Source organism: Elephantulus edwardii, unplaced genomic scaffold (genome assembly GCF_000299155.1).
Source record: "Elephantulus edwardii isolate Elephantulus edwardi_28Jun2011 unplaced genomic scaffold, EleEdw1.0 scaffold00083, whole genome shotgun sequence".
NCBI classification, from domain to species: Eukaryota; Metazoa; Chordata; class Mammalia; order Macroscelidea; family Macroscelididae; genus Elephantulus; species Elephantulus edwardii.
In genome coordinates, this window is record NW_006399833.1 from 5598463 (window position 1) to 5610572 (window position 12110).

General features: G+C 39.1%; 1 protein-coding gene and 1 pseudogene across 2 annotated transcripts in view; both read left to right on the forward strand.

The window, feature by feature from the left end:
* Positions 1–12110, forward strand: part of COL4A5 (collagen, type IV, alpha 5) — a 397088-nt gene that overhangs the window by 15955 nt on the left and 369023 nt on the right. The gene's annotated exons all lie outside the window — the stretch shown is intronic.
* LOC102847335 lies at positions 9359–9873 on the forward strand (annotated as a pseudogene).

Sequence of the window (12110 nt, forward strand, 5' to 3'; positions counted from 1 at the left end):
TCCAGTCCTTGGGGAGGGACATCATACTTGGGAGGGTAGAGGGCCAGCACAAGAGAGGAAGCCCCTGAATGAGATGGATTGACTCAGTGACTGGGGTAAAGGGATGCTGTGTGTCAGACACGGTAAAGTTGGCCCAGAATAGAGCCGGGTTCAGAACTGTTGTATGCACATAGGGTTGCTATGAGTCGCAAGCAACTCTATGGCACTTAACAACAACATATACAAAAGGTCAACCTATGAATCATACTGCTTTCTGATTCTAGTCAACATCATACGATAAACATATCTTTTTTACATATTGGTATGCCACAATTTGGTGTATGTCCAAGTAGTAGATATGTGAGTTTGAGTTAAGCCTTAGTTTCCTCATTAGAAAAAGAAGGGCTATGATACTTACTTCACAGGCTATTTAGAAAATAAATTGACAAAAGGCTATAAATCCTCACCGTCCTCACCATCATGTAAAGCATTTAGGATAGCACTTGATACATAGTGAATAATGTTTTAGATTTTATTTCTGTTACAAACTATTTACTATTTACCAATTCTTAATTTCTTCCCTAACTCTAAAGTTCTTTGGTGTTCAAGACTTGCCCTGCTGTTTTTCCTTTTCTAACCTTATTTTCATTATATTCTATATCCTCCTCACCACTCTAGTCTGGTTGAGCTGTTCTATAATCTCTTTAATTTTTTAAATAATGTATTTCTTTTATACTGGTTTGCTTACAAAGTTAGTATACATTGTTTTTCACACCAGATCTTTCCCATTTCCTTTAACCACCCCTCCCTCTATCCATCAAACTGTGTGATGATTATCCCCCCTGCCCATCCTCACCCCTCTGCTCCCACCTTTTGCTCACCCTTGGATCCTCATATATGTTCTAATAGTTATCTTTCTAGTTCTATAATAGTAGCATTTTACAGTATTTGTCCTTATGGGACTAAGTTAGTTCATTTAGCATAATGGTCCCCAGTCCCTCCCAAATTAGATAGTGATTTACAAAATCATTGTTCCTTAATGCTGTGTAGTAGTCAATTGTGTAAATGTACCATAATTTCTCAATTCTTTCACTTGTGGTTGGAAATTTTGGCTGTTTCCACATTCTTGCATTGGTGAATAACACTGCTATAAACATTGGATGAACACTGGTGTACAAATCTCTGTTTATGTCTCAGTTCTAATGTTCTCTCTCAGTGATGGAATGTACATACATAGCTTGAATGTTGGAAAACTGGAAATTGTTAAAAATTAAATAAAACAAATGAATATCAACCTAGTAAGCATTAATGAGATGTGATGAACCGGGTATGGCCACATTGAATCAGAAAATCATACTGTGCATTTATTGCATATGGATTGACAGCATCATGATAGATGGTGAAGAGATTGAGATTGTTGACCGCTTAATAGACCATTTAAAAAGGCAGCTCAGGAAGACAAAGCAAAGTATTATAATGGAATGTGCAAAGAGTTGGAATTGGAGAATAAAAAGAAAAGAACTCACTGTACATTTCTCAAACCAAAAGAACTGAAAAACAAATTTAAGCCTCATGCCGCAATATTGAAAGATGCTATGGACAATATATTGAATAACACCATCCCCCCCCCCAAAAAAAAAGAAAAAAAAGATGGAGGGAATACACAGAGTCACTGTACCAGAAATAATTGTTTCACACTGAATATTTTCAGGAAGTACCATATGAATGGGAGCCAATTGTAATGAAAAAGGAAGTGGAAGCTGTGTTGAAACAATTGAGAAAAAAAATAAGGCCCTAGGAATCAATGGGATACCAATTGACTTGTTTCAATTAACAGATACAGCCTTGGGTGCACTCATCAATCTATGCCAAGAAATTTGGAGAACAGTTGTCTGGCCAACAGATTGGAAGAGGTCCATATTTTTCCCCATTCCCAGGATGGGTAATCAAACTGAATGTAGAAATTATTGAACATTATCATTTATATCCCATGTAAGCAAAATGCTGCTGAAGAGCATTAAAAATGGGTAGAACAGTACATAGATAGGGAATTGCTAGAAGTTCACAAGGGACTAAGAGGCTGTGGCACCAGGGATATCATTGCTGATGTCAGATGGATCCTGGCTGAAAGTAGGGAATATCAAAAGAATGTCTATTTGTACTTTATTGACTATGTAGAGAAGCTTGATTATGTGGATCACGACAAGTTGTGGCTGACATTGAGAAGAATGGGAATCTCAGAGCACTTGATTGTGCTCATGAGGAACCTGGAGCAGGAGAGCACTGCATGGTTTGGAATTGGGAAGGGTGTGCATTAGGGATGTATTATATCACCATACCTACCTGTTCAGTCTATATGCTGAGCAAATTATCTGAGAAGCTGGACTCTGAAGAGGAATGTGACATCAAGATTGGAGGGAGACTCATCAGTAGCCTGCGTTACGCAGATGACACATTACTTGCTGAAAGTGAGGAGAATTTGAAGCACTTGTTGTGGAAGATCAAGGAGTGCGGCCTTCAGTATAGATTGCATCTCAATTTCAAGAAAACAAAGATTTTTACCACTGGGCCAATAGGTAGTGTCATGATGGATGAAGAGGAGATTGAAACTGTCAGCAGTTTCATCTTCATCCACAATTAACATCCTTGGTACCAGCAGTCAGGAAATAAGGAGATACATTGCACTGGGAAAATCTGCAGTTAGGGGCCTTTCCAAATTATTGAGGAGTTATGATGTCAGTTTGAGGACTAAGGTGTGTCTGATTCAGGCCGTAGTTTTTCAGATTATTAGCTACACATTTGATACCTGGACAATGAAAAAAGGATAACAGAAAAATAATTGATGCCTTTGAATAGTTATGTTGGAGAAGAGCACTGAACATCCTATGAAGAGCCAAGAGAATGAACAGATATCTCTTGGAGAGGGTGAAGCCGGAGTGCTCTTTGGAGGCAAGAATGATGAGGCTTCATCTCACATACTTTGGACATATTTCTAGGAGGTGCTATTTCTTGAAGAGGGACATGATATTGGAAAGGGTCAGCGAAGGCAAAGAAGACTCTCAACCAGGTGGATTGACATGATAACTGCTACAATGAGCTCTTGTGTGTTAAGGAGTGTGAGGATGGTGCAGGTTAGGACTGGGTTCAGAGCTTTTGTTCATAAGGTTGCTATGAGTCATAACTTGCTATGAGTTGCTGACACCTAACAACAGCAACATATTCCAAACACTGGCATAGCTAGATCATATGGAATGTCTATGTTCAGCTTTTTGAAGAAATGCCAAACTACCTTCCAGAGTGGTTGGTTGTATAATCTCACCAACAGTGTATCATTGTTCTTATTTCTCCACATTCTCTTTACACATTTATTACTTGCTGCCCTATTAAACTTTGCCACTGAATAAAAGTTTATAAAATAGATTGCCTTTTCATTCAAACAAGAATACAAAAATCCATATCAGTGGACCAGTAGGCAACATTACGATCGATGAAGAAAAGGTTGAAATTGTCAATGATTTAATCTTACTGGGACCTACAATCAACACCAAAAGTCAAGAAATCAAAAGATGTATCATTTTAGTTATATCTGCTCTCAGAGACCTCTCCAGAGTATTAAAGAGCAAAGACATCAGTTTAAAGAATATGGTGAACCTGACAAGCCATGTTGTTATTATTGTTGTGTACTGCAGAGTTGGAACTGAGCCATAGCTGACCCTCTGGCAGGTTTTCAGATGCAGTTAATCACATGGGAGGAGATTGCTTGACATTTCTCAAACTGAGAGAACAAATTCATGCCTCAGATTGCAATACTGAAGAGGCAAAATCTTAAATAATCAAAGAAGCATAAAAAGAAGATGGAAGGAATATATAGAGTCACTGCATGGAACCATTTCCAGAAGGAGCATATAATAAAGAAACAATGGTGATGAAACAAATTCAAGTTGCACTGAAGTCAATGGGAAGGCTCAAGGAACTTATGGAATACCAATTGACATAATCCAAGGAACAGAGATATTCCTGGACATGCTCACCAGTGTATGCCAAGAAAGCTGGGAGACAGCTACATGGCCAACTGACTGGAAGAAATCCTTCTTTATTTCCTTTCCCCCAAAAGGTAATCCAACAGAATGTGGAAATTATCAAACAATACTGATAATATCACATGCAATAAAAATTTTGCTCAAGATTATTCAAAATTAGCTAGAACAGTACATTGACAGAGAATTACCAGAAATTCAAGATTAATTTAGAAGAGACTGTAGCACCAGAGATAGCATTGTTGATGTCAGATAGATCATGGCTGAAAGCAAAGAATACTAGAGGGATGTCTGCTTGTGTTTTATTGACTTTATACAAAGGCATTTGACTCTGTAGATTATAAATTATGGTGAACATTGAGAAGAATAGGAATCCTTGAGCACTTAATTTTGATCATGTGAAATCCTAGACCAAGATGTTGTGTGCTGCATGGTTTAAAATTAGAAAGGTTAACAACAGAGCTATACCCTTTCTCTGTATCTATTCAATCCATATGTTGATTTGAGAAGCAGGACTTTGTGAAGAAGAATGTGGCATCAGGATCACTGGAAGACTCACTGACAACCTGTACTATGCAAATGACACAACCCTCCTTGCTTAAAGTAAGGTGGACTTGAAAATCTTGCTGCAGAAATCAAAGAATACAGACTTCAATACGGATTACATCTCAGCTTCAAGAAAACAAACAAAAAAGCCAATAGGTAACATCATGATTGTTATTTTTGTTGTTATGTGCCGTCGAGTCGCTTGCGACTCATAGCGACCCTATGTACAACAGCCCTAAACCCTGCTCTATCCTGTGCCAATCGCATTGCCTCTGACACACCCATCCCAATTACCCCAGTCACTGAACCAATCCACCTCATAGAGGGTCTTCCCCTCCTACGCCGTCCCTCCACCCTCCCAAGCATGATTTCCCTCTCCAAGGACCTGTCCCTCTTTACAACATGTCCAAAGTATGTCAGGTGAAGTCCCAGAATCCTTGCCTCCAAGGAGCAGCCTGGTTTAACCCACTCCAACATCATGATAGATGGAGAAAAGATTGAAATTGTTAATGAGTTCATCTCACTTGGGTCCCCAGCCAACACCTTTGGTAACAGTAGCCAAGAAACCAAAATATTAATCATATTGGGAATATCTGCTCTCCTGGACCTCTCTAGAGTGCTAAAGGGTAATGATGTCAGTTTAAAAACTATGGTGAATCTGATTGAAGCCTTGACCTTATCAGTGGCTTGCTGTGCATTTAAATGTTGAACAATCACTAAAGATGACAGAAGAGTCAATGCCTTTGAGTTCTGGTGTTGGAGAAGAACAGGAAATAATCCCATGAACTACTAAGAACAAACAGGTCTGTCCTGGAGAAAGTAAAACCAGGATGCTCCTTCTAGGCAAGGATGTTGAAATTCCATCTGACATACTCGAGCCATGTTTATTAAAAGGGTCTAATTCTTGGAGAAGTACATCATGCATGGAAAGATGGAGGAACACAGGAGAGAAAGGCCAACAATGAGATTGCAACAATGAGCTCAGGTGTGTTAGAGATAGTGAAGATGACACAGGATTGGGCAAGGTTCAGATCTGCTGTTTATAGAGGCATGATGAATTGCAATTGGCTCAACAACATATAAAAAGAACAATATTTATAGCCTATGCAGATAAGAATATAGAACTATCATCAGCCATGTATGTATGGATATGAGTATAGTCCTTTTCATCTATCCATATCCATCTGTCCCGTTTGCACTATATGCATGTTACAAATTCTCCATCTTAATTAAAATGATGTGGATCTAAATCTTTGCTCAATTCCTGCGTAGTATTTAAATTTCATCCAACAGATATTTATTGTGCATTATTAAAATAATCAGGGGTTGTTGTTTTATATTGCTTTAACAATGAATAAAGGACATACAATAAGAATGGATGTCTTTGAATTTTGGTGTTGGCCAAGAGTATAGGTGCCCTAGAGGGTAAGGAATTGTGTTGCCAGTCCAAAGGCAGGCTCCTCCAAACTACTAGTTTCACTGAGGGAGAAAGATGAGAAATTTAGAGCTTCTGACAACCTGCTGGAGGGTCTGCTATGAGTTGGTTCCAGTTTGATGGCATATTAACAATAACAAGAACAAAAAGAAGTGAGAATCTTTGCTTTCTTGTTGTTGAGCTTTAATCTATACTGAAGACTGCAGTCCTTGACCTTCTGCAGCAAATGTCACAGGCCCTCCTCAGCTTCAGCAAGCAGGGTTTTTTCATCTGCAAGTTGTTGATGAGTCTTCCTCCAGTCCTGATGCCACATTTTTCTTCATAGAGCCCAGCCTCCTGAATGATCTGTTCCACATACAGAAAAGGTATGGAGGCAGGATGCACCCGTGACACACTCCTGATTTTGAATCATGCAGTGTTTCCTTGCTGATGACTGCTTTCTAGTCAAGTATAGATTTTGCATGAGCACAATAAAAGTGTTCTGGAATTTCCATTCTTCTTGGATTAGAGTCACTTTACTTGTTAAAGTGACATCTTTGTTATTTAAAACTTTAAGGGGATCTATGCATCAGATTTTCCCAGTGTCATTTGATGTCTTTATTGCGGCTACCATGAATGTTGATTATTAAGCCAAGTAGAATTAAACCATTGATATTTTAGGTTTTTTCTCCATTTATAAAAATAGTTTTATCAGTCTAGTTGGAAGGATTTTAATTTTCTTCACATGTAGGCATACTGAAGTCTCTGATTCTTATTAAATGCTTTACATTGTCTTCATTTCCTACAAACAGGATTGTGTTATCTGCATATTGCAGGTTATTAAAAAGCTTTTCTCCAATTATTTTTGGTAGATTTTTAAATTTTTGTTCCCCTCTTTTTTCCTTTTATTCTGATTTATTTACAAAGTTTGAATACATTGTTTTTCACACAATTCCCATTTCCTTCACCCCACCCACCCATCAAATTATACAACCCTACCATTAACACCTTATCCCCCATCCTCTCCCCTCTATTTCTACCCTCCCCCCTGCTTTGCATCCTCATACTCATTCTACAATAATGGTTTTTATACAGTATTTGTCCTTGTAAGACTGAATTATTTCACTCAGCATAATGCTGTCCAGTCCCTCCCAAGTTAGGTAGTAATTTCCAAAATGATTGCTCCTGTACCACAACTTCTCAATCCACTTGCTTTCCATGTTTTTGTGATGGTGAATAATGCTGCTATGAACATTGGTGTACAAGTCTCTGAGCCTCAGTTCTCATTTTCTTGAGGTATATTCCAAGCAATCATTCTCAATGGAGAAAGACTAAAAACATTTTCCTTGCAAACAGGGACCAGACCAGGAAGTACATTGTTATCACTTCTATTCAAAATTTTACTGGAAGTGCTTGCTAGGGCAATATGACAAGAGAAGGAAATAAAAGGCATCCAGATCAGCAAAAAGATGGTTGAAATATTACTGTATGCGGGTTAGAGCTAGTAGACCAGTTTAGTAATATCCAAAAATCAGAGGGATTAGTGTACAGTAAAAAAAAAGATAATTCAGAGAAGGAAACCAAGAAAGCAATACCATTAACAATAGCCAACCACAAATTTAGATACTTGGGAGTGAAACTAACTAGAGATACAAAAGACCTATACAAAGAAAACTACAGAATATTTCTGCAAAATACAATGAAATATCTAAAGAAATGGGAAAATGTGCCCTGTTTATGGATAGAAAGACTCAATGTTGTTATAAATCCTACCAAAAGCAGTCTACATATTCAATGCAATCCCAATATAGATACCAAATCAATTTTTCATGGATATTTAAAGGGAAATTGTCAAGCTTATTTGGAGAGGCAAGAGATCTTGAATAACCACAACAGTTCAGAGAAACAAACATGAAGTGGGAGGTATAGCACTTCCTGACTTCAAGACAGCAGTAGTAACCAAAACAGCGTGGTACTGGTACAATCACAGGCATATGGATCAGTAGAGCAGAACTGAGAACCCAGAAATAGACCCAGCCTTCTATGGTCAACTGATATTTGACAAGGAAATAAAACCTATCAAATGGGGAAATGACAACCTCTTCAACAAAATGGTGCTAGCAAAACTGGACTGCTACCTGAAGAAAGCTGAAACAGTATCCATATCTCACACCACCTCAAGGTAGATAAGAGACATGGGAGTAAAGCTCAAAACCATAAAGTTCGTAAGAGACAACTGGGATTAAGCTTAGAAGTCCTAGTCTATGGTATAAAGAGACTGCCAAATATAGCCAGAAATGTACAATCTGAAGAGGACAAAATTGGTATCAATAATAAGCTTTTTTTATTTATTAATTTGCCTATGCCAAAATATGTATATATTATTATTGTTGTTGTTGTTATGTGCCATCGAGTTGCTTGCAAATCATAGTGACCCTCTGTACAACAGCCTAAACCCTGCTTTATCCCTTGCCAAATTTATTGTCTCTGACACGCCCATCCCCATTACCCTAGTGATGGAATCAATTCATCTCATCGAGGGTCTCCCTCTACTGTGCTGTCCCTCTACCCTCCCAAGCATGATGTCCCTCATCAAGGACAGATCCTGCCTTGTAACATGTCCAAAATATGTCAGATATTTCAGAATCCTTGTCTCCAAGATGCAGCCTGGCTTCACCCTCTCCAGGATGAACCTGTTTGTTTCCCTCACAGTCCATGGTATATTCAATACTCTTCTCAAGCACCATAGCTCAAAGGCATCAACTCTGCCATCATCTCTAGTCATCATCCAGCTCTCTGATGCATATCAAGTAATAGCAAAGACCATGGCCTGTATCAGTTAGGTACATCTTAGTCTCTAGATTGACATCGCTGCTCCTCAGTACCTTGGAAAAGTCTCTGACAGAAGACTTTCCCCAATGTAATTAATCTTTTTTTTATTTCTATTTGTTCATTGCTGTGTAATTAATCTTTTAATTTCCTGGCTGCTTGTATCAAGAGTGTTGATTGTAGAGCCAGGCAAACTGAAGCGGTCAACAATCTCAATCTCTTCACCATCTATCATGATGTGTCATGCAGACTATGAGTTTCAAGCTTCATCCATGGTGTGCTGTGTATCAGAGCTTCATTTTTTTCCTTATGGCTGAATAATATCTTTTGTGTGTTTGTACTGTGTTTCATTTGCCAAAGAGGTGATTGTGACTTCACAGCCTGGTGTATATTAAAGTAGGACCTCTACAGAGTTTTAATAGCTATGGCCTATTGGAAACAAATTTTATAGACTTTCTTTTGAGGTGCTGTTGCCAGGATTAAAAATACAAACCTTTTTAAGCTGCCTCCGACCCACCAAACTGAGCTGCTGGCTGACTGCACCTGACCCACCATGGCTGAAAGTAACTGGGACACAGTGAAAGTGCTGCATAAGAAGGCCTCCTTGGCGGCCCATACCAGGTCTAAGCACACCATTGTGTCTGCTCAGAAAAGAGGTGATGCTGTGGAGGCATCCAAGAAATGGGCTGCAGGCCCTAACAAATAACAAGGGGTGACAAAACAAAACAAAACAAATACACTGCCAAGTTGGACCGGAGACGGAGGAGGTGACCCTAGAAGTGAGCAGGGCGATCTGGCAAGGCTGGCAGAGCAAGGGGTTCGCGCAAAAGGACCTGGCCACAAAAAATCAATGAGAAGCTGCAAATCATCTCTGAGTATGAGAGCAGGCCAGCCATCCGTACCAACCAGGTATTGGGGAAGACTGAAAGAGCCCTTGGCCTTAAACTTTAAGACAAGGATATGGGGAAGACCATCAAGAAAGAACCAAGGGCAAATGAACATAAAAAACCCCTCAAAATCAGTTTCGGCTTATTTCATCCAGTTGCTTCCCAACTTCAGAATGGATGAGTGCCTGGATGCACCAGAGTTGCTGGATACTTTCGTTCTGTACCTGTTGTCAAACAAATATTGTGTAGTCTCTGACTCTCTCAGTTGTTCTTCACCCCTGAGCAGTAGCAGTATTAGCTTGATAAGCTGGGGGCTGGGGTGAGACCTCTCACGGAGCAGTAGTGGGGGAAGAGGGTGTGGATGGCCAGTCCGGAGTGGGGGGTGGGGGAGGGACAGACTGTTGGGAGGTCTATTCAGCTCCCCAAATCCCTGTCATAAGCTGTTCCAGAAGCTAATAAAAGCAGTTGCCCTTCCTGCTTTGTAAAAAGAGAAAAATCAGCCTTTTTGATAGCAACAAAGCACTTAACTCTGTGTTACATAGGGATTCCTTTTTTGTTTATTCGTTCATCTCTTAATATACATTTCAGTTACATCTACTTTCAGCTTTTGCCAATAGTGCTGTACTGAACATTGGTGGACTAAAACATGATTTTAAAATAATTGTGTATAATTTGTGTTTATATACACCACAGTTTCTTTATCTGTTCACTTTTACAGAAATATGTAAGATACCCAAGTTTTTAGCTGATATAAGGAACATTATCATGGACGTTTTTTACTTCATATTCTCAATTATTTTATTACTACCTCCATCAATATTTTAAATATTCTTGATACATGCAGTAGATGTTGAGGTTTAGAAAGGCTACATCAAAAGGTGAATTATGATAGCTGCTAACTTTTTTTGGGTGGGATCAGGTTGACAGCAGTGAACAACAACACAAAAAAACACTATTAAAAAGAAGAAAAATTTAGGGGGCTCTGGTGGCCTAGTAACAAGAAGCTGCACTGCAATCCTGAAGGTGCATGGTTCAAATCCACCAGGTGCTCCGCTGGAGAAGAAGAGGCAGTTTCCTCCTGGGCCAGTTTGATCCAGTTTGATAGTACACAACAGAAAAAAAAAAAGAAGAAAAGTCTATTAGATACTGTTATTTCTGATTTTATTCCTAAGAAATTTGAGTCCCATAGGATTTAAATGATGTTCCCAAGGCTGCATAATTAATAAGCAAATAGTCCAAGTTTTAAACTAGGACAATTTGACTCTAGAACCCATTTTTAACATTTTTTTCAATCCTTATTTCCTACATGACAGATAGTTGTTGCTGTTGTGTTACGTATCACCAAGTCGCAGCTGATTCATAGCTGACCTTCCAGTGGGTTTGCAGGAGGCAGTAAATTGCAAGGGAGAAGATTGCCTATTTTTCTTCAGTAGAGCAGCTGGTGGATTCATACCACTTGCCTTTGGGTTGGCAGTGCAGCTCTTTACTATTAAGCCACCAGAGCTCCCTCATACTTATTTATTTTTTTTTATGCGTGTACCGTCAAATTGGATCTGACTGGTACAGGAGGCGACTGTTCCTCCTTCTTCAGCAGAGCATCTGGTGGATTTGAACCGTGCACTTCTGGGATTGCAGTGCAGTTTCCTGCCACTAGGCCACCAGAGCTCACCAAGCTCCCTCATACTTATTAGAGGTAGTTAGCCACGTTGAAAAGTTTAATAATGCCCGTTTCCCTTTTTCTTAAGTCCTGCAACTGGTCTCTTCACTTTATTCCAAAGTCAAGCTCACCACACACTAGTCCAAAACGTTTGTGAAACGTGCATTCTCCTTTATTTCTCCTCGGGCAGTAGATTTACTCACAGCAAAGGTATGATATCCAAACCACGGTTGTGATAGGCCCCTTCTTCAAGAGAGTTTTGTGAATGCATCTAAAGTAGCAACTCTTTATGCTTTCTTTCCCACCCTTTCTATTGCCTCACACTTAAATGGCTATGTCTCAAAACAAACAAACAAAAACAACAAAAACCAACCCCAAACCTATGTCTAGTTAGTGGTGTTCTATGTCTTTTTCCATTAGAGGTACTTTCTTTTTTTTTTTTTTTTTTTAAGAGGTACTTTCATATCTCCTCTCATGATAATCCACAACCTCCTCCCATTAATTGCTTACCTATTTTGCCTAATGTTAGGATGATAATAGGCCCCAAACCATCCCTTCTCCCTAGGAAATAACAATTGCAAGTAAAGGTTTGCTTCCATTTTTACCTCTTTCACTTTATGTTCTCCCAGTTTTTCCTCAGAAGCAAAATGAGCATTTATTGTCTGTCTGCCAGCTTTGTGGCTTATATACTACAAATGTGTTCCTCTTCAAGACCATAAACTCTTATGCTTTATGACTTTTCTAGGAGGCGTTTGAATAGC